The sequence below is a fragment of the Palaemon carinicauda genome, chromosome 4 (genome assembly GCF_036898095.1).
Source record: "Palaemon carinicauda isolate YSFRI2023 chromosome 4, ASM3689809v2, whole genome shotgun sequence".
Lineage (NCBI taxonomy): Eukaryota > Metazoa > Arthropoda > Malacostraca > Decapoda > Palaemonidae > Palaemon > Palaemon carinicauda.
In genome coordinates, this window is record NC_090728.1 from 139,492,120 (window position 1) to 139,518,573 (window position 26,454).

Sequence of the window (26,454 nt, forward strand, 5' to 3'; positions counted from 1 at the left end):
TATTATTATTTAAATTATTCTATTTATTATTATTAATTCAATTATTAATTTTTTAATTATTATTATAGCAAATATTATTTTAATTATTATTTTGATAATAATTATTATTTTGTTTCTAGTTATCATTATTTTAAATATTATTATTATTTTAGTTATTAATTTAATTATTAATAATTTAATTATTATTTCATTTATTATTTCAATAATTTAATTATTATTATTTTCACTATTATTTCAATCATTATTATTCTAATTATTATTATCTTAATTATTATTTTGATTATTATTCTTATTGTTATTATTTTAATAATCATTACTTTAATTATTATATTACTATTATTTAATTATTATTATTTCAATTATTATTTAAAATATAATTATCATTTTAATTATCATAAATATTTCAATGACTAGTATTATATTAATTACTATTAATATTCTTATTATTACTATTTTAATTATAACTTTCAATTATTATTTTTTTAATTATAACTATTTCAATTATTATTATTATTTCTTTTAATTATTACCATTATTTTAATTATCATTATTACTTCTATTATTATTATTTTGTTTATTATTAATTCAATTATTATTTTAATTGTTATCTAATTCTTATTTTAATTATCATTATTTTAATTATTATGTTAATTATGATTTTAATCATTATTATTTTGATTATCATTCAAGTTATTATTATTTTGATTATTATTTTAATCATTATTTTAATTGTTTATATTTAAATTATTATAATTATCTTGATTATTGTTATTATAATTATTATTATTATTTGATTTATTATCAATATTTTAATTATCATTTTTTTAATTAATATTACTTTAATTATTATTTTATTTATTATTTCAATTACTATTATTTTAATTATGATTATTTTAATTATTATTTTAATTATGATTATTTTAATTATTATTTTAATTATTATTTTAAATATGATGTTTTTAAATTATTATTTAAATTATTATTATTTTAATGTGTATTTTAATTTTTATATTAATTATTACTTTAATTATTATTATTTTAATTATTCTATTTTTTATTTTAATTATTATTTTAATTATTGTTATTATTTTAATTATTATTTTGATTATTATTTTTATTTTAATCCTCATTATCATTTTAATTATTATAATTTTCATTATAATTACTATTTTAATTATTAACATTATTTTAATTATTATTTTAATTATTATTTAATTTATCATTTTAATTATTATTATTTTAATTATTAATTTAATCAATAATTTTTTAATTATTATTTAAATTATTATCATTATTTTAATTATTATCAATATTTTAATTATTATTATTTCTTCAATTATTATTATGTCAATTATTATTTTCATATTTATCATTTTATTTATTATTTTAATTATTATTTTGGTTATTTTTTTGTAATTATTAATTTAATTATTATCATTTCAGTTATTATTTCAATTATTATTATTTGAATTATCATTTTAATTATTATTATTCTAATTTTTATTCTAATTATTATTATTTTTTAATTATTATCATTATTCTAATCATTATTATTTTGATTATTATTTCAATTATTATTTTGATAATTATCTTTTAAATTATTATTTTAATTATTATAATTCTAATTATTATTTCAATTATTATTTTAATAATTATTATTTTAATTATTATTTATTGAAGTATTATTTTAATTATTATTATTATTATTATTATTATTATTATTATTATTATTATTATTATTATTATTATTATTATTAGCATTATTATTATCATTTTAATTATTATCATTATTTTCATTACTATTATTATTTTATTATTAATATTATTTTAATTATTATTATTTTAATTATTATTATTTTTATAATTTTTCTTATTTCAATTATATTTTAATTATCATTATTATTTTAAATATTATTTTGATAATTATTTTTTAAATTATTATTTTAATTATCATTATTCTAATTATTATTTCAATTATTATTTTAATAACTATTATTTTAATCATTATTTTTGGAAGTATTATTTTAATCATTATTATTATTATTATTATTATTATTATTATTATTATTATTATTATTATTATTATTATTATTATGATTATTATTATCATTATTATTATTATTAGCATTATTATTATCATTTTAATTATTATCATTATTTCCATTACTATTATTATTTTATTATTAATATTATTTTAATTATTATTTTAATTATTATTATTTTTATAATTTTTCTTATTTCAATTATATTTTAATTATCATTATTATTTTAATTACTATTTTCATTATTATTTTCAAATATTATTTTAATTATTATTTTAATTATTATTATTTTTGGTATTATGTTTATTATTATTTCAACTATTATTGTTATAATTATTATTTGGGTTATTATTATTTTAATTATTATTTAAATTTTTCATTATTTCAATTATTTTAATTATTATTATTATTTTAATCATAATCATTTTGATTATTATTATTCTAATCATTATTTTAATTATCATAATTTTAATTATTAATTTAATTATAATCATTTTAATTGTTATTTTAATTATAATTATTTTTATTATCATTTTAATTATTATTTTGATTATTTTTATTTTAATTATTATTTTTACTATTATATTGATTATTTTATTTGCTATTATTATTTTAATTATTATTATCATTTTAATTATTATGATTTCAATTATTTTTTCAATTATCATTATAATATTAATTATTATTATTATTTTAATTATTATGATTATTTTAATTACATTATTTTAATTATTATTTCAATTATTATTATTCTAATTATTAGGATTTTAATTATTATTTCAATTATTATTAATTTAATTATTATAATTTCAATTATTATTTCAATTATTATTTTAATTATATTAATTTTTATTGTTTATTATTATTATAATTATTATTATTTCAATTATTTTAATTATTATTATTGTTTTATCAATATTACTATAATTATTATTATTATTTTAATTATTATTATTATTCTAATTGTTATTTGGATGATTATCAAATCTATTATTATATTAATTATTATCATTTTAATTATAAATTTTGATTAATACTTTTATTCTTATTATTTTAATTATTTTGATTATTATTATTTTATCAATAATTTTAATCAATATAATTTTAATTATTATTTTCATTATTATCATTATTTTGATTATTATTATTTTAATTATTATATTGATTATTATTACAATTTTTATTCTAATTATTATTCTAATTATTATCCTAATTATTTTCTTTTCAATTATCATTTTAATTATGATTATTTTAATTATTAGTTTAATTATTATTTTAATCATGATTTTATTTATTATTATTTTAATTATTTTTAATTATCATATTAATCATTATTTTAATTATTATTATTTTGATTATTTTAATTATTATGATTTTAATTATTATTATTATTCAAATTACTATTATTATTTTAATTATTATTTTGATTTTTATATTTTAATTATCATTATAATTTTAATTATTATTATAAGTTCCATTATTATTTCTATTTTAATTACAATTATTATTCTAATCATTATTATTTTAATTATTATCATTATTATTATTATTTTTTTTATTTATTATTTTAATTATTATTATTTTAATTAATATTTTGATTAATATTTTAATTATTATTTTAGTTATTATTATTATCTTAACTATTATTATCATTTTAATTATCATTATTTTAATTATTATCATTATTCTAATTATTATTATGTTAATCATTATTTTCATATTTATCATTTCAATTATTATTTTAAATATGATTTTAATTATTATTTTATTTATTTTTTTTTTAATTATTATTATTCAAATTATCGTTTTGATTACTATTATTTTAATTGTTTTAATTATTATTATTTGAATTATCATTTTAATTATTATTATTTTAATTTTTCTAATCATTATTATTTTAATTAATCTAATCATTATTATCTTTTAATTATTATCATTATTTTAATCATTATTATTTTAATTATTATTTAAATAGTATTATTTTGATCATTATTATTTTAATTATTATTTTAATTCTTATTATTCTAATTTTTATATTAGTTATTATTTTAATTATTTTTTGAATTATTATTATTATTATTATTATTATTATTATTATTATTATTATTATTATTTTAATTATTATTATTGTTTTAATTACTATTATCATTTTTATTATCATATTATTTTAATTGTTATTATTTTAATTATTATTATTATTTCAATTTTATTCTAATTATTATTATTATCTTAATTATTTTCATTATTATCTATATATTATTTTAAATATGATTTTAATTATTACTTTAGTTATTATTATTTTTGGTATTATTTTGATTATTATTTACCTATTATTATTTTAATTCTTATTATTCTAATTTTTATCTTAGTTATTATTTTAATTATTATTATTATTATTATTATTATTATTATTATTATTATTATTATTATTATTATTATTATTATTATTATTATTATTATTATTGTTATTATTATTATTATTATTATTTTAATTATTATTATTGTTTTAATTACTATTATAATTTTTATTATCATATTATTTTAATTGTTATTATTTTAATTATTATTATTATTTCAATTTTATTCTAATTATTATTTTTATCTTAATTATTTTCATTATTATCTATATATTATTTTATATATGATTTTATTTATTACTTTAATTATTATTATTTTTGGTATTATTTTGATAATTATTTACCTATTATTATTTTAATTATTATTTTGATTATTATTTACCTATTATTATTTTAATTATTATTTTGATTATCATTTTAATTATTTTAATTATTATTATTGTTTTATCAATATTACTATAATTATTATTATTATTATTTTAATTATCATTATTATTCTAATTATTATTTGGATAATTATCATTTCTATTATTATATTAATTATTATCATTCTAATTATGAATTATATTATTATTATTTTGATCAATAATTTTACTCTTATTATTTTAATTATTTTGATTATTATTATTTTATCAATAATTTTAATCAATATAATTTTAATTATTATTTTCATTATTATCATTATTTGATTACTATTATTTTAATTATTATTTTAATTATTATATTGATTATTATTACAATTTTTATTTTAATTATTATTTTAATTATTATCCTAATTATTTTTTTTTCAATTATCATTTTAATTATGATTATTTCAATTATTAGTTTAATTATTATTTTAATTATTAGTTTAATCATTATTTTAATCATGATTCTATTTATTATTTTAATTTTTTTTAATTATCATATCAATCATTATTTTATTATTATTTTGATTATTTTAATTATTATGATTTTAATTATTATTATTATTTCAATTACTATTACTATTTTAATGATTATTTTGATTTTTATATTTTAATTATCATTATAATTTTAATTATTATCATAAGTTTCATTATTATTACTATTTTAATTACTATTATTATTCTAATCATTATTATTTTAATTATTATTATTATTATTATTATTATTTTTATTTATTATTTTAATTATTATTTTTTTAATTATCATTTTAATTAATATTTTAATTATTATTTTAGTTATTATTATTTTAATTATTATTATCATTTTAATTATTATCATTATTCTAATTATTATCATTATTCTAATTATTATTATGTTAATCATTATTTTTATCTTAGTTATTATTTTGATTATTATTATTTGAATTATTATTATTATTATTATTATTATTATTATTATTATTATTATTATTATTATTATTATTATTATTATTATTGTTTTAATTACTATTATCATTTTTATTATCAATATCATTTTAATTGTTATTATTTTAATTATTATTATTATTTCAATTTTATTCTAATTTTTATTATTATATTAATTATTATTTTCATTATTATCTATATATTATTTTAAATATCATTTTAATTATTACTTTAATTAATTTTTTTTTTGGTATTATTTTGATTATTATTTACCTATTATTATTTGAATTATTATTTTTATTATCATTATTTTAATTATTTTTTCAATTTTTATTATTTCAATTATTTTAATTATTATTATTATTTTAATCATTATCATTTTAATCATTATCATTTTAATTATTTTTATTATAATTATCATTATTATTTCAATTATTATTATTCTAAGTATTATTATTATTATTATTATTATTTCAATAATTATTTTAATTATCATCATTTTCATTATTAATTTAATTATCATTTTAATTATTTTAATTATTATTATTTCAATTATCATTTTAATTATTTTTATTATTTTTATTTTAATCATTATTCTTATTATTATTTTGATTATTTTATTTACTATTATTATCTTAATTATTATTATCATTTTATTTATTATTATTTCAATTATTATTTTAATTATTATTTTAATTAATATAATTTTAATTATTATTTTAATTAATATTATTTTAATTATTACTTTATATACTATCATTTAAATTATTATTTTAATTTTTATCATTTGAATTATCATTTTAATTATTATTATTTTAATTATTATTCTAATCATTATTATTTTTTTATTATTATCATTATTTTATTCCTTACTACTCTAATTATTATTTTAATTGTTTTTATTTTGATAATTATTATTTTAATTATTATATTGATTATTATTAATTTAATTATTATCCTGATTACTATTTCAATTATTATTATTTGAATTATTTTAATTATTATTATTTGATTTATCATTATTATTATTAATATTATTATTATTTTTCATATTAATATTATTATTGTTATTATCATTATTATTATTATTGCTATCATTATTATTATTAATATTATTATTTTAATTATCATTATTATTATTATTTTAATTACTATTATTATCTTTATAAGCAATATTATTTTAATAATTATTTTAATTATTATCATTTTAATTATATTCTAATTATTATTTTCATTATCATTTATATATCATTTTAAATATTATTTTAATTATTATTTTAATTATTATTATTTTTTATATTATTTTGATTATTATTTAACTATTATTATTTTAATTATCATTTTAATTATTATTATTTTAATTATTATTATTTCAATTATTATTATTCTAATTACTAATATTATTTCAATAATTATTTTAATTATTATCATTTTAATTTTTAATTCAATTATTATAATTTTTATTATTATTTTAGTTATTATTATTTCAATTATTCCTTTAATCATTATTTTAATTATTTTTATTTTAATTATTATTTTATTATTATTTTAATTATTCTATTTACTATTATTATTTTAATTATTAATTTTTTAATTATTATTATTCCAATTATTATTTTAATTATTATTTTTATAGTAATTATTATTATGTTTTTATTTATTATTATTTTAAATATTATTATTATTTTAGTTATTAATTTAATTATTAATCTTTTAATTAGTATTTCATATGTTATATTAATAATTTTAATTATTATTTCAACTATTATTTCAATTATTATTCTTATTGTTATTATTTTATTAATTATTACTTTAATTATTATATTAACTATTATTTTAATTATTATTATTTCAATTATTATTTCGAATATAATTATCATTTTAATTATCATTATTATTTCAATAATTAGTATTATATTAATTACTATAAATATTTTTATTATTACTATTTTAATTATAACTCTCAATTATTATTATTTTAATTATAACTTTTAATTATTATTATTATTTTAATTATTATCATTATTTTAATTTTCATTATTACTTCTATTATTATTATTTTATTTATTATTTTATTTATTATCAATTCAATTATTATTTTAATTGTTATCTAATTCTTATTTCAATTATTATTATTTTAATTATTATGTTAATTATGATTTTAATCATTATTATTTTAATTATCCTTCAAATTATTATTATTTTGATTATTATTTTATTCATTATTTGAATAGTTTATATTTGAATTATTATTATTATTTTAATTATTGTTAATTCAATTATTATTATTATTATTTAATTTATTATCAATATTTTAATTATCATTATTTTAATTAATATTACTTTTATCATTATTTTATTTATTATTTTAATTACTATTATTTTAATTATGATTATTTTAACTATTATTTTAATTATTATTTTAATTAGGATTTTTAAAATCATTATTTCAATTATTATTATTTTAATTTGTATTTTAATTTTTATATTAATTATTACTTTAATTATTATTACTTTAATTATTATTATTTTAATCATTCTGATTATTATAATTTTAATTATTATTTTAATTACTGTTATTATTTTAATTATTATTTTGATTAATATTTTTATTTTAATTATCATTATTATTTTAATTATTATAATTTTCATTATTATTACTATTTTAATTATTATTGTTATTTTAATTATTATTTTAATTATTATTTATTTTTATCATTTTAATTATTATTATTTAAATTATTATTTTAATTAATATTATTTTGATTATTATTTAAATTGTTATCATTGTTTCATTTATTATAAATATTTTAATTATTATTATTATTTTAATTATTATGTTAATTATTAATTTCATATTTATCATTTTATTCATTTTAGATATTATTTTAATTATTCTTTTGATTATTACTATTGTAATTATTAATTTAATTACTATTATATTAATTATTATTTCAATTATTATCATTTGAATTATCATTTTAATTATTATTATATTAATTATTATTCTAATTATTATTATTTTTTAATTATTATCATTATTTGTATCATTATTATTTTGATTATTATTTTAATTACTATTATTATTTCAATTATTATTATTAGTTTAATTATTATCATTATTTTCATTTTTATTATTCTTTTATTTATTTTTATTATTTGGATTATTATTATTATTATTATTATTAATATTATTATTATTATTATTATTATTATTATTATTATTATTATTATTATTATTATTATTATTATCCTTATTTTAATTATAATTTTAACAATTACTGTTTTAATTAATATTATTTTAAATTTTATTTCGATTATTTTTATTTTAATTATCATTTTAATTATTATTATTATCTTCATTATTATTTTTCTTAGTTATTATTTTAATTATTATTATTATTTTGATTATTATCTTAATTATTATCATTTTAATTATTTTAAAATTTTTTTATCTATTATTTCTATTATTATTTTAATAATTATTATTTTAATTATTGTTATTTCAATTATCATTTTAATCATTAATTTTTCAATGATTGATTGATTTATTTTTTTATTCATCATCACTTTAATTATTTTTTCAATTATTATTATCATTTCTATTTTAATTATTATTATTATTATTATTATTATTATTATTATTATTATTATTATTATTATTATTATTATCATTATTATTTTAATTTTAATTATTATTATCAAAATAATTTTTATTTTAATTATTTTTTTATTTATTATTTTAATATTAATTATTATTATTATTTCAATTATTATTAATATTTTGATTATTATTTTAATTATTATTTTCATTATTACTGTTCTAAATATTTTCATTATTACTATTTTAAATATTTTCAATTATTATCATTTCAATTATCATTTTAACTATTATTTTATTTATAATTATTGTAATTATTATTTTTATTATCATTTTAATTGTTAATATTTTAATTATTTTTTAACTACTATTTACATTATTATAATTTTATTTATTATTTTAATTATATTTTTTCAAATTATTATTTTAAGTATTATTATCTCAATTATTTCAATTATTATTATAATTTTAATGATTATTTTAATTAATATTATCTTCATTATTTCAATTCTTATTTTTTCAATTATTATTATTATTATTATTATAATTATTATTATTATAATTATTATTATTATTATTATTATTATTATTATTATTATTATTATTATTATCATTATTACTATTATTTTGACTATTATTATTATGATTATTATTATTATTATTATTATTATTATTATTATTATTATTATTATTATTATTATTATTATTATTATTATTATTATTATTGTTTTTGTTATTATTATTATTATTATTATTATTATTATTAGTAATATTATTATTGTTATTATTTTTATTATTTTCATTATTATCATTATTTTAGTCATTGTTTTAATTGTTACTATTTTAATCATTATTTTATTTATTACTTTTTTATGAATATTTTAATTATTATTTTAATTATTACTTTAACTATTATTATTTCCATTATTATTGTAATTATTATTACTTTAATTATTACTTTAATTATTATTATTATTATTATTTTAATTATTTTAAATATTATTTCAGTTATTATTTTAATTATTATTTCTATTATTATTTTAAGTATTATTTAAATTTTCATATTTTTATTTTTTTTTATTTTAAACATTATTCTGATCATTATTATTATTTCAATTATTATTGTTATTTCGATATTATTATTTTAATTATTATTATTATTTTAATTATAATTATCATTTCAATTATTATCATCATTTTAATAATTATTATTTTAATCATTATCATTTTAATTATTACTTTAATTATTATTTTAATAATTATTATTTAATCATTATTTTATTAATTATTATTTAATTATTATTTTGATTATTATTATTTTAATTAGTTTATTATTTTAATTATTATTTTAACTATCATTTTAATTGTTATTAATTTAATTATTAATTTAATCATTAGTATTATTTTTATTATCATTTTAGTTATCATTATTTTAATTATTATTTTGATTATTATTATTTTAATTATAATTTTATTTATTATTATTTTAATTATAATTCTTATTTTAATGATTTTATTTATCATATTAATTATCATTTTTATTATTAATATTTAATTATTAATATATTAGTTATTATTTTAATTATTATATTTGTATTACTATTTTCACTTTTATTTAAATTATTTTTATTATTTCAATTAATATTATTTTAATTATTATTATTTTAATTCTTGTTTTAATTCTAATCATTATTATTTTAATTATTATCCTAATTATTATTATTTTAATTATTATTATTTTAAATAATATTCTGATTATTATTTTAATTATTTTTATTATTAGTATTTTAATTGTTATTTTTATTATTAGTATTTTAAGTATTATTTTAATTATTATTTATTATTTTAATTATTTTATTTATTATTAGTATTTTAATTATTATTTTAATTATTTTTATTTTATTTATTATTTTGATTATTATTAATTTAATCATTATCTTAATTATTATTATTTTAATCATTATAAATCTATTTATTATTATTTTAATTAATAATCAGATTATTATTATTTCAATTATTATTCTAATTATTTTTATCCTAATTATTTCAATTATTATTGATATTATTATTATTATTATTATTATTATTATTATTATTATTATTATTATTATTATTATTATTATTATTATTATTATTATTATTATTATTGTTATTATTATTTTAATTATCATTTTAATTTTTATTATTCTAATTATTATTATTTTAATCATTATCATTATTTTAATTATTATCACTATTTTAATTTTTATTAATATTTTTATTATTATTATTTTAATCATTGTTATAATTTTAATAATTATTATTATATAAATTTTTTAAATTATTATTATTATTATTATTATTATATTATTTATTATTTTGAAAATTATTATAATAATTATTATTTTATCTATTATTTTAATTATTTTTTTAAATCATTATTTTAATTATTATTATTTTCATTACTATTTTTATTATTATTCTCTTATTATTATTTCAATAATCATTATTTTAATTATTATTTTAACTATTATTTTAATTATTATTATTTTAATTATTATTTCAAATATTATTATCATTTTAATTATTATTATTATTTCAATAATCAGTATTATATTAATTACTATTAATATTTTTTTTATTATTATTTTGATTATTATAACTATTTTAATTATTGTTATTATTTTAAATTTTATCATTAATTTAATTATCATCATTTTTTTATTAATTGTTTTAATTATTATTAATTCATTTATAATTTTAATTGTTATTTAATTCTTATTTTATTATTATTATTTTAATTATGTTAATTATCATTTTAATGATTATTTTTTAAATTATCATTTCAATTACTATTATTTTGATTATCATTTTGATTATTATTATAATTGTTTATATTTTAATTATTATTATTATTTTAATTATTGTTATTTTAATAATTATCATTATTTTATTTATTATTAAAATTTTAATTATTATTATTTTAATTATTATCATTTGAATGATTTTTTCAATTATTATTATTTAGATTATGATTATTTTAATTATTCTTTTAATTATTATTTTAATTATTATTTTAATTATTATTTTAATTATGATTTTTTAAAAATTATAATTTTAATTATTTTTATTTTAATTCTTATTTTAATTATCATATTAATTATTATTTTAATTATTATTATTATTCTTATTACTATTATCATTTTAATTATAATTTTGATTTTTATTATTATTTCAATTATGATTATCATTTTAATTTATATTATACTTTTCATTATTATTACTATTTTGATTACTATTATTATTCTAATTATCATTATTATTATTCTAATTATCATTATTATTTTGATTATCATTTTAATTTTTTTTATTTATTATTTTAGTTATTATTTTAATTAATATAATTTTAATTATTATTTTAGTTATTATTATTATCTTAATTATTATTTTTATTTTAATTCTTATTTTAATTATCATATTAATTATTATTTTAATTATTATTATTATTCTTATTACTATTATCATTTTAATTATAATTTTGATTATTATTATTATTTTAATTATGATGATCATTTTAATTTATATTATACTTTTCATTATTATTACTATTTTGATTACTATTATTATTCTAATTATCATTATTATTATTCTAATTATCATTATTATTTTGATCATCATTTTAATTTTTTTTATTTATTATTTTAATTATCATTTTAATTAATATAATTTTAATTATTATTTTATTTATTATTATTATTTTAATTATTATTTTAATTACTATCAATTTAATCATTATTTTAATTATTATTATTTGAATTATCATTTCACTTATAATTTTAATTGTTATTCTAATCATTATTATTTTTATTATCATTATTCTAATCATTATTACTTTATTTATTATTTTAATTGTTTTTATTTTGATAATTATTATTTTAATCATTATCATTTTAATTATTACTTTAATTATTATTTTAATAATTATTATTTAATCATTATTTTATTAATTATTATTTGATTATTATTTTGATTATTATTATTTTAATTAGTTTATTATTTTAATTATTATTTTAACTATCATTTTAATTGTTATTAATTTAATTATTAATTTAATCATTAGTATTATTTTTATTATCATTTTAGTTATCATTATTTTAATTATTATTTTGATTATTATTATTTTAATTATAATTTTATTTATTATTATTTTAATTATAATTCTTATTTTAATGATTTTATTTATCATATTAATTATCATTTTTATTATTAATATTTAATTATTAATATATTAGTTATTATTTTAATTATTATATTTGTATTACTATTTTCACTTTTATTTAAATTATTTTTATTATTTCAATTAATATTATTTTAATTATTATTATTTTAATTCTTGTTTTAATTCTAATCATTATTATTTTAATTATTATCCTAATTATTATTATTTTAATTATTATTATTTTAAATAATATTCTGATTATTATTTTAATTATTTTTATTATTAGTATTTTAATTGTTATTTTTATTATTAGTATTTTAAGTATTATTTTAATTATTATTTATTATTTTAATTATTTTATTTATTATTAGTATTTTAATTATTATTTTAATTATTTTTATTTTATTTATTATTTTGATTATTATTAATTTAATCATTATCTTAATTATTATTATTTTAATCATTATAAATCTATTTATTATTATTTTAATTAATAATCAGATTATTATTATTTCAATTATTATTCTAATTATTTTTATCCTAATTATTTCAATTATTATTGATATTATTATTATTATTATTATTATTATTATTATTATTATTATTATTATTATTATTATTATTATTATTATTATTATTATTATTATTAATATTATTATTATTGTTATTATTATTTTAATTATCATTTTAATTTTTATTATTCTAATTATTATTATTTTAATCATTATCATTATTTTAATTATTATCACTATTTTAATTTTTATTAATATTTTTATTATTATTATTTTAATCATTGTTATAATTTTAATAATTATTATTATATAAATTTTTTAAATTATTATTATTATTATTATTATTATATTATTTATTATTATTTTAAAAATTATTATAATAATTATTATTTTATCTATTATTTTAATTATTTTTTTAAATCATTATTTTAATTTTTATTATTTTCATTACTATTTTTATTATTATTCTCTTATTATTATTTCAATAATCATTATTTTAATTATTATTTTAACTATTATTTTAATTATTATTATTTTAATTATTATTTCAAATATTATTATCATTTTAATTATTATTATTACTTCAATAATCAGTATTATATTAATTACTATTAATATTTTTTTTATTATTATTTTGATTATTATAACTATTTTAATTATTGTTATTATTTTAAATTTTATCATTAATTTAATTATCATCATTTTTTTATTAATTGTTTTAATTATTATTAATTCATTTATAATTTTAATTGTTATTTAATTCTTATTTTATTATTATTATTTTAATTATGTTAATTATCATTTTAATGATTATTTTTTAAATTATCATTTCAATTACTATTATTTTGATTATCATTTTGATTATTATTATAATTGTTTATATTTTAATTATTATTATTATTTTAATTATTGTTATTTTAATAATTATCATTATTTTATTTATTATTAAAATTTTAATTATTATTATTTTAATTATTATCATTTGAATGATTTTTTCAATTATTATTATTTAGATTATGATTATTTTAATTATTCTTTTAATTATTATTTTAATTATTATTTTAATTATTATTTTAATTATGATTTTTTAAAAATTATAATTTTAATTATTTTTATTTTAATTCTTATTTTAATTATCATATTAATTATTATTTTAATTATTATTATTATTCTTATTACTATTATCATTTTAATTATAATTTTGATTTTTATTATTATTTCAATTATGATTATCATTTTAATTTATATTATACTTTTCATTATTATTACTATTTTGATTACTATTATTATTCTAATTATCATTATTATTATTCTAATTATCATTATTATTTTGATTATCATTTTAATTTTTTTTATTTATTATTTTAGTTATTATTTTAATTAATATAATTTTAATTATTATTTTAGTTATTATTATTATTTTAATTATTATTTTTATTTTAATTCTTATTTTAATTATCATATTAATTATTATTTTAATTATTATTATTATTCTTATTACTATTATCATTTTAATTATAATTTTGATTATTATTATTATTTTAATTATGATGATCATTTTAATTTATATTATACTTTTCATTATTATTACTATTTTGATTACTATTATTATTCTAATTATCATTATTATTATTCTAATTATCATTATTATTTTGATCATCATTTTAATTTTTTTTATTTATTATTTTAATTATCATTTTAATTAATATAATTTTAATTATTATTTTATTTATTATTATTATTTTAATTATTATTTTAATTACTATCAATTTAATCATTATTTTAATTATTATTATTTGAATTATCATTTCACTTATAATTTTAATTGTTATTCTAATCATTATTATTTTTATTATCATTATTTTAATCATTATTACTTTATTTATTATTTTAATTGTTTTTATTTTGATAATTATTATTTTAATTATTATTTTGAATATTATTATTCTAACTATTATCCTAATTATTATTTTAATTATTATTATTTGAATTATAATTTTAATTATTATTATTATTATTATCATTATTATTATTATTATTATTAATATTATTATTATTATTATTATTATTTTAATCATTATTATTATTATTTTAATTACTATTATTATCTTTATAAGCAGTATTATTTTGATTATTATTTTAATTATTATTAATTCAATTATATTCTCAATTATTACTTTCATTATCATTTATATATTATTTTAAATATCATTTTAATTATTATTTTAATTATTATTATTTTTATATTATTTTGATTATTATTTAACTATTATTATTTTAATTATCATTTTAATTATTATTTTTTTCAATTATTATTATTATTTCAATTATTATTATTCTAATTACTAATATTATTTCAATAATGATTTTAATTATTATCATTTTAATTTATAATTTAATTAATATTATTTTAATTATTATTTTAATCATTATTATTTTAATTATATTTTAATTATCATTTTAATTATTTTTATTTTAATTATTAATTTTAATTATTAATTTTATTATTATTTCAATTATTCTATTTACTATTATTATTTTATTTATTAATTTATTAATTATTATTATTGCAAATATTATTTTAATTATTATTTTGATATTAATTATTATTATGTTTTTAGTTACTATTATTTGAAATATTATTATTATTTTAGTTATTAATTTAATTATTAATCTTTTAATTATTATTTCATTTATTATTTTAATAATTTAAACATTATTATTTTTACTATTATTTTAATCATTATTATTCTAGTTATTATCATCTTAATTATTATTTTGATTATTATTCTTATTGTTATTATTTTAATAATTATTACTTTAATTATTATATCAACTATCATTTTAATTATTATTATTTTATATATAATTATCATTTTAATTATCATTATTATTTCAATAATTAGTATTATATTAATTACTATTAATATTTTTATTATTACTATTTCAAATATAACTTTCAATTATTATTATTTTAATCATAACTATTTCAATTATTATTATTATTTTAATTAATATCATTATTTTAATTATCATTATTACTTCTATTATTATTATTTTATTTATTATTTTATTTATTATTAATTCAATTATTATTTTAATTATTATCTAATTCTTATTTTAATTATCATTATTTTAATTATTATGTTAATTATGATTTTAATCATTATTATTTTAATTATCATTTAAATTATTACTATTTTGATTATTATTTTAATCATTATTTTAATTGTTTATATTTGAATTATTATTATTATTCTAATTATTGTTATTATAATAATTATTATTCTTTTATTTATTATCAATATTTTAATTATCATTATTTTAATTAATATTATTTTAATTATTATTTTTTTTTTATTATTTCAATTACTATTATTTTAGTATGATTATTTCAACTATTATTTCAATTATTATTTCAATTATGATTTTTTAAATTATTATTTCAATTATTAATATTTTAATTTGTATTTTATTTTTTATATTAATTATTACTTTAATTATCATTATTTTAATTATTATAATAATTATTATTTTAATTAATATTTCAATTACTGTTATTATTTTAATTATTATTTTGATTATTATTTTTATTTTAATTATCATTATCATTTTAATTTTCATAATTTTCATTATGATTACTATTTTAATTATTATCATTATATGAATTATTATTTTAATTATTTTTTAAGTTATCATTTTAATTACCCTTATTTTAATTATTATTTTAATCAATAATTTTTTAAATATTATTCAAATTATTATCATTTTTTTTAATTATTATCAATATTTTGATTATTATTATTATTTTAATTATTATTATGTCAATTATTATTTTCATATTTATCATTTTATTTATTATTTTAAATATTATTTTAATTATTATTTTGATTATTATTTTTGTAATTATCAATTTAATTACTATCATTTCAATTATTATTTCAATTATTATTATTTGAATTATCATTTTAATTATTATTATTTCAATTATTATTCTAATTATTATTATTTTTCAATTATTATCATTATTTTGATTATTATTTTGATAATTATTTTTCAAATTATTATTTTAATTATTATTATTCTGATTATTATTTCAATTATTATTTTAATTATTATTTTTTGAAGTATTATTTTAATTATTATTATTATTATTATTATTATCATTATTATTATTATTATTATTATATTATTATTATTATTATTATTATTATTATCATTATTTTCATTACTATTATTATTTTATTATTAATATTATTTTAATTATTATTATTTTAATTATCATTATTTTAATAATTTTTCTTAGTTCAATTATATTTTAATTATCATTATTATTTTAATTATTATTTTCATTATTATTTTAAATATTATTTTAATTATTATTTTAATTATTATTATTTTTGGTATTATTTTTATTATTATTTTAACTATTATTATTTTATTATTATTTGAATTTTTATTATTTTAATTATTTTAATTATTATTATTATTTTAATCATAATCATTTTAGTTATTGTTATTCTAATTTTTATTTTAATTATTATTATTATTTCAATAATTATTTTAATTATCATAATTTTAATTATTAATTTAATTATAATCATTTTAATTGTTATTTTAATTATCATTATTTTAATTATCATTTTAATTATTATTTTATTTATTTTTATTTTAATTATTATTTTTACTATTATTTTGATTATTTTAGTTGCTATTATTATTTTAATTATTATTATCGTTTTAATTATTATGATTTCAATTATTTTTTCAATTATCATTATGATATTAATTATTATTATTATTTTAATTATTATGATTATTTTAATTACATTATTTTAATTATTATTTCAATTATTGTTATTCTAATTATTAGGATTTTAATTATTATTTCAATTATTATTATTTTAATTATTATAATTTCAATTATTATTTCGATTATTATTTTAATTATGTTAATTTTTATTGTTTATTATTATTATATTTATTATTATTTTATTTATTTTAATTATTATTATTATTCTAATTATTATTTTGATAATTATCATTTTTATTATTATTTTAATTATTATCATTTTAATTATAAATTAAATTATTATTATTTTGATTATTTTTTTAATTCTTATTATTTTAATTATTTTGATTATTATTATTTTATCAATTATTTTAATGAATATAATTTTAATTATTATTTTCATTATTATCATTATTTTGATTATTATTATTTTGATTACTATTTTAATTATTATATTGATTATTATTTCAATTTTTATTTTTATCATTATTTTAATTATTATCCTAATTATTTTCTTTTCAATTATTATTTTAATCATGATTATTTTAATTATTAGTTTAATTATTATTTTAATTATTTGTTTAATTATTATTTTAATCTTGATTTTTTTATTATTATTTTAATTATTATCATTTTAATTTTTTTAAATTATCATATTAATCATTATTTTAATTATTATTATTTTGATTTTTTAAATTATTATTATTATTTTAATTACTATTATCATTTTAATTATTCTTTTGATTTTTATATTTTCATTATCATTATCATTTTAATTATTATTATAAAATTCATTATTATTACTATTTTAATTACTATTATTATTTTAATCATTATTATTATTTTAATTATTATTTTTATTATTATTTTTATTTAATATTTTAATTATTATTATTTTATTATCATTTTAATTAATATTTTATTGATTATTTTAGTTATTATTATTATTTTAATTATTATTATAATTTTAATTATCATCATTATTCTAATTATTATTATGTTATTCATTATTTTCATATTTATCATATCAATTATTATTTTGAATATTATTTTAATTAATATTTTAATTATTATTTTTTTAATTATTATTATTTAAATTATTACTTTGATTAGTATCATTTTAATTATTTTAATTATTATTATTTGAATTATCATTTTAATTATTATTATTTTAATTTTTCTAATCATTATTATTTTAATTATTCTAATCATTATTATTTTTTAATTATTATCATTATTTTAATCATTATCATTTTAATTATTATTTTAATAGTTATTATTTTGATAATTATTATTTTAATTATTATTTTAATTCTTATTACTCTAATTTTTATCTTAATCATTATTTTAATTATTATTATTATTATTATTATTATTATTATTATTATTATTATTATTATTATTATTATTATTATTATTATTATTATTGTTGTTTTGATTACTATTATCATTTTTATTATCAATATTATTTTAATTGTTATTATTTTAATTATTATTATTATTTAAATTTTATTCTAATTATTATTAGTATCTTATTTATTATTTTCATTATTATCTAAATATTATTTTAAATATTATTTTGATTATTACTTCAATTATTGTAATTTTTGGTATTATTTTTATTATTATTTACCTATTATTATTTTAATTATTATTTTGATTATTATTATTTTAATTATTATTTTAATTTTTATTATTTTAATTATTTTAATAATTATTATTATTTTAATCATTATCATTTTAATCATTATCATTTTAATTATTATTATTATTATTATTATTATTATTATTATTATTATTATTATTATTATTATTATTATTATTTTTATTATTATCATTATTATTATTATTATTATTATTATTATTATTCTAATTATTCTAATTATTATTATTATTATTATTATTATTATTATTAATAATATTATTATTTTAATTACTATTATTATCTTTATAAGCAATATTATTTTAATGATTATTTTAATTATTATCATTTCAATTATATTTTAATTATTATTTTCATTATCATTTATATATTATTTTAAATATTATTTTAGTTATTATTTTAATTATTATTTTTTTATATTATTTTGATTTTATTTAACTATTATTATTTTAATTATCATTTTAATTATTATTATTTTAATTATTATTATTTCAATTATTATTATTCTAATTACTAATATTATTTCAATAATTATTTTAATTATTATCATTTTAATTTTTAATTCAATTATTATCATTTTAATTATTATTTTAATCATTATTATTTCAATTATTATTTTAATCATTATTTCAATTATTTTCATTTTAATTATTGTTTTTATTATTATTTCAATTATTCTATTTACTATTATTATTTTAATTATTAATTTTTTAATTATTATTATTTCAATTATTATTTTAATTATTATTTTGATAGTAATTATTATTATGTTTTTATTTATTATTATTTTAAATATTATTATTATTTTAGTTATCAATTTAATTATTAATCTTTTAATTATTATTCCATTTATTATCTTAATAATTTTAATTATTATTATTTTAACTTATTTTAATTATTATTATAATTATTATTATCTTAATTATTATTTTGATTATTATTCTTATTGTTATTATCTTATTAATTATTACTTTAATAATTATATTAACTTATTTTAATTATTATTAAATCAATTATTATTTCAAATATAATTATCATTTTAATCATCATTATTATTTCAATAATTAGTATTATAATAATTACTATTAATATTTTTATTATTACTATTTTATATATAACTTTCAATTATTATTATTTTAATCATAACTATTTCAATTATTATTATTATTTTAATTATTATCATTATTTTAATTATCATTATTACTTCTATTATTATTTTTTTATTTATTTTATTTATTATTAATTCAATTATTATTTTAATTGTAATCTAATTCTTATATTAATTATCATTATTTCAATTATTATGTTAATTATGATTTAAATAATTATTATTTTAATTATCATTTAAATTATTATTATTTTGATTATTATTTTAATCATTATTTTAATTGTTTATATTTGAATTATTATTATTATTTTAATTATTGTTAATTCAATTATTATTCTTATTATTTTATTTATTATCAATATTTTAATTATCATTATTTAAATTAATATTACTTTAATTATTATTTTATTTATTATTTTAATTACTACTATTTTAATTATGATTATTTTAATCATTATTTTAATTATTGTTTTAATTATGATTTTTTAAATTATTATTTCAATTATTATTATTTTAATTTGTATTTTAATTTTTATATTAATTATTACTTTAATTATTATTATTTTAATGATTCTAATTATTATTATTTTAATTCTTATTTTAATTACTGTTATTATTTTAATTATTATTTTGATTATTATTTTTATTTTAATTATCTTTATTATTTTAATTATTATAATTTTCATTATTATTAATATTTCAATTATTATTATCTTAATTATTATTTTAATTATTATTTAATTTATCATTTTAATTATTATTATTTTAATTATTTTTCATTAATATTATTTCAATTATTATTTAAATTATTATCATTATTTTAATTATTATCAATATTTTAATTATTATTATTATTTTAAATATTATTATGTCAATTATTAATTTCATATTTATCATCTTATTTATTCTAAATATTATTTCAATTATTATTTTTATTATCATTATTGTAATTATTAATTTAATTATTATCATTTTAATTCTTATTATTCTAATTTTTATATTAGTTATTATTTTAATTATTTTTTGAATTATTATTATTATTATTATTATTATTATTATTATTATTATTATTATTATTATTATTATTATTATTTTAATTATTATTATTGTTTTAATTACTATTATAATTTTTATTATCATATTATTTTAATTGTTATTATTTTAATTATTATTATTATTTCAATTTTATTCTAATTATTATTTTTATCTTAATTATATTCATTATTATCTATATATTATTTTATATATGATTTTATTTATTACTCTAATTATTATTATTTTTGGTATTATTTTGATAATTATTTACCTATTATTATTTTAATTATTATTTTGATTATTATTTACCTATTATTATTTTAATTATTATTTTGATTATCATTTTAATTATTTTAATTATTATTATTGTTTTATCAATATTACTATAATTATTATTATTATTATTTTAATTATCATTATTATTCTAATTATTATTTGGATAATTATCATTTCTATTATTATATTAATTATTATCATTCTAATTATAAATTATATTATTATTATTTTGATCAATAATTTTACTCTTATTATTTTAATTATTTTGATTATTATTATTTTATCAATAATTTTAATCAATATAATTTTAATTATTATTTTCATTATTATCATTATTTGATTACTATTATTTTAATTATTATTTTAATTATTATATTGATTATTATTACAATTTTTATTTTAATTATTATTTTAATTATTATCCTAATTATTTTCTTTTCAATTATCATTTTAATTATGATTATTTCAATTATTAGTTTAATTATTATTTTAATTATTAGTTTAATCATTATTTTAATCATGATTCTATTTATTATTTTAATTTTTTTTAATTATCATATCAATCATTATTTTATTATTATTTTGATTATTTTAATTATTATGATTTTAATTATTATTATTATTTCAATTACTATTACTATTTTAATTATTATTTTGATTTTTATATTTTAATTATCATTATAATTTTAATTATTATCATAAGTTTCATTATTATTACTATTTTAATTACTATTATTATTCTAATCATTATTATTTTAATTATTATTATTATTATTATTATTATTTTTATTTATTATTTTAATTATTATTTTTTTAATTATCATTTTAATTAATATTTTAATTATTATTTTAGTTATTATTATTTTAATTATTATTATCATTTTAATTATTATCATTATTCTAATTATTATCATTATTCTAATTGTTATTATGTTAATCATTATTTTTATCTTAGTTATTATTTTGATTATTATTATTTGAATTATTATTATTATTATTATTATTATTATTATTATTATTATTATTATTATTATTATTATTATTATTATTATTATTTTTTAATTACTATTATCATTTTTATTATCAATATCATTTTAATTGTTATTATTTTAATTATTATTATTATTTCAATTTTATTCTAATTTTTATTATTATATTAATTATTATTTTCATTATTATCTATATATTATTTTAAATATCATTTTAATTATTACTTTAATTAATTTTTTTTTTGGTATTATTTTGATTATTATTTACCTATTATTATTTGAATTATTATTTTTATTATCATTATTTTAATTATTTTTTCAATTTTTATTATTTCAATTATTTTAATTATTATTATTATTTTAATCATTATCATTTTAATCATTATCATTTTAATTATTTTTATTATAATTATCATTATTATTTCAATTATTATTATTCTAAGTATTATTATTATTATTATTATTTCAATAATTATTTTAATTATCATCATTTTCATTATTAATTTAATTATCATTTTAATTATTTTAATTATTATTATTTCAATTATCATTTTAATTATTTTTATTATTTTTATTTTAATCATTATTCTTATTATTATTTTGATTATTTTATTTACTATTATTATCTTAATTATTATTATCATTTTATTTATTATTATTTCAATTATTATTTTAATTATTATTTTAATTAATATAATTTTAATTATTATTTTAATTAATATTATTTTAATTATTACTTTATATACTATCATTTAAATTATTATTTTAATTTTTATCATTTGAATTATCATTTTAATTATTATTATTTTAATTATTATTCTAATCATTATTATTTTTTATTATTATCATTATTTTATTCCTTACTACTCTAATTATTATTTTAATTGTTTTTATTTTGATAATTATTATTTTAATTATTATATTGATTATTATTAATTTAATTATTATCCTGATTACTATTTCAATTATTATTATTTGAATTATTTTAATTATTATTATTTGATTTATCATTATTATTATTAATATTATTATTATTTTTCATATTAATATTATTATTGTTATTATCATTATTATTATTATTGCTATCATTATTATTATTAATATTATTATTTTAATTATCATTATTATTATTATTTTAATTACTATTATTATCTTTATAAGCAATATTATTTTAATAATTATTTTAATTATTATCATTTTAATTATATTCTAATTATTATTTTCATTATCATTTATATATCATTTTAAATATTATTTTAATTATTATTTTAATTATTATTATTTTTTATATTATTTTGATTATTATTTAACTATTATTATTTTAATTATCATTTTAATTATTATTATTTTAATTATTATTATTTCAATTATTATTATTCTAATTACTAATATTATTTCAATAATTATTTTAATTATTATCATTTTAATTTTTAATTCAATTATTATAATTTTTATTATTATTTTAGTTATTATTATTTCAATTATTCCTTTAATCATTATTTTAATTATTTTTATTTTAATTATTATTTTATTATTATTTTAATTATTCTATTTACTATTATTATTTTAATTATTAATTTTTTAATTATTATTATTCCAATTATTATTTTAATTATTATTTTTATAGTAATTATTATTATGTTTTTATTTATTATTATTTTAAATATTATTATTATTTTAGTTATTAATTTAATTATTAATCTTTTAATTATTATTTCATATGTTATATTAATAATTTTAATTAATATTTCAACTATTATTTCAATTATTATTCTTATTGTTATTATTTTATTAATTATTACTTTAATTATTATATTAACTATTATTTTAATTATTATTATTTCAATTATTATTTCGAATATAATTATCATTTTAATTATCATTATTATTTCAATAATTAGTATTATATTAATTACTATAAATATTTTTATTATTACTATTTTAATTATAACTCTCAATTATTATTATTTTAATTATAACTTTTAATTATTATTATTATTTTAATTATTATCATTATTTTAATTTTCATTATTACTTCTATTATTATTATTTTATTTATTATTTTATTTATTATCAATTCAATTATTATTTTAATTGTTATCTAATTCTTATTTCAATTATTATTATTTCAATTATTATGTTAATTATGATTTTAATCATTATTATTTTAATTATCCTTCAAATTATTATTATTTTGATTATTATTTTATTCATTATTTGAATAGTTTATATTTGAATTATTATTATTATTTTAATTATTGTTATTTCAATTATTATTATTATTATTTAATTTATTATCAATATTTTAATTATCATTATTTTAATTAATATTACTTTTATCATTATTTTATTTATTATTTTAATTACTATTATTTTAATTATGATTATTTTAACTATTATTTTAATTATTATTTTAATTAGGATTTTTAAAATCATTATTTCAATTATTATTATTTTAATTTGTATTTTAATTTTTATATTAATTATTACTTTAATTATTATTACTTTAATTATTATTATTTTAATCATTCTGATTATTATAATTTTAAT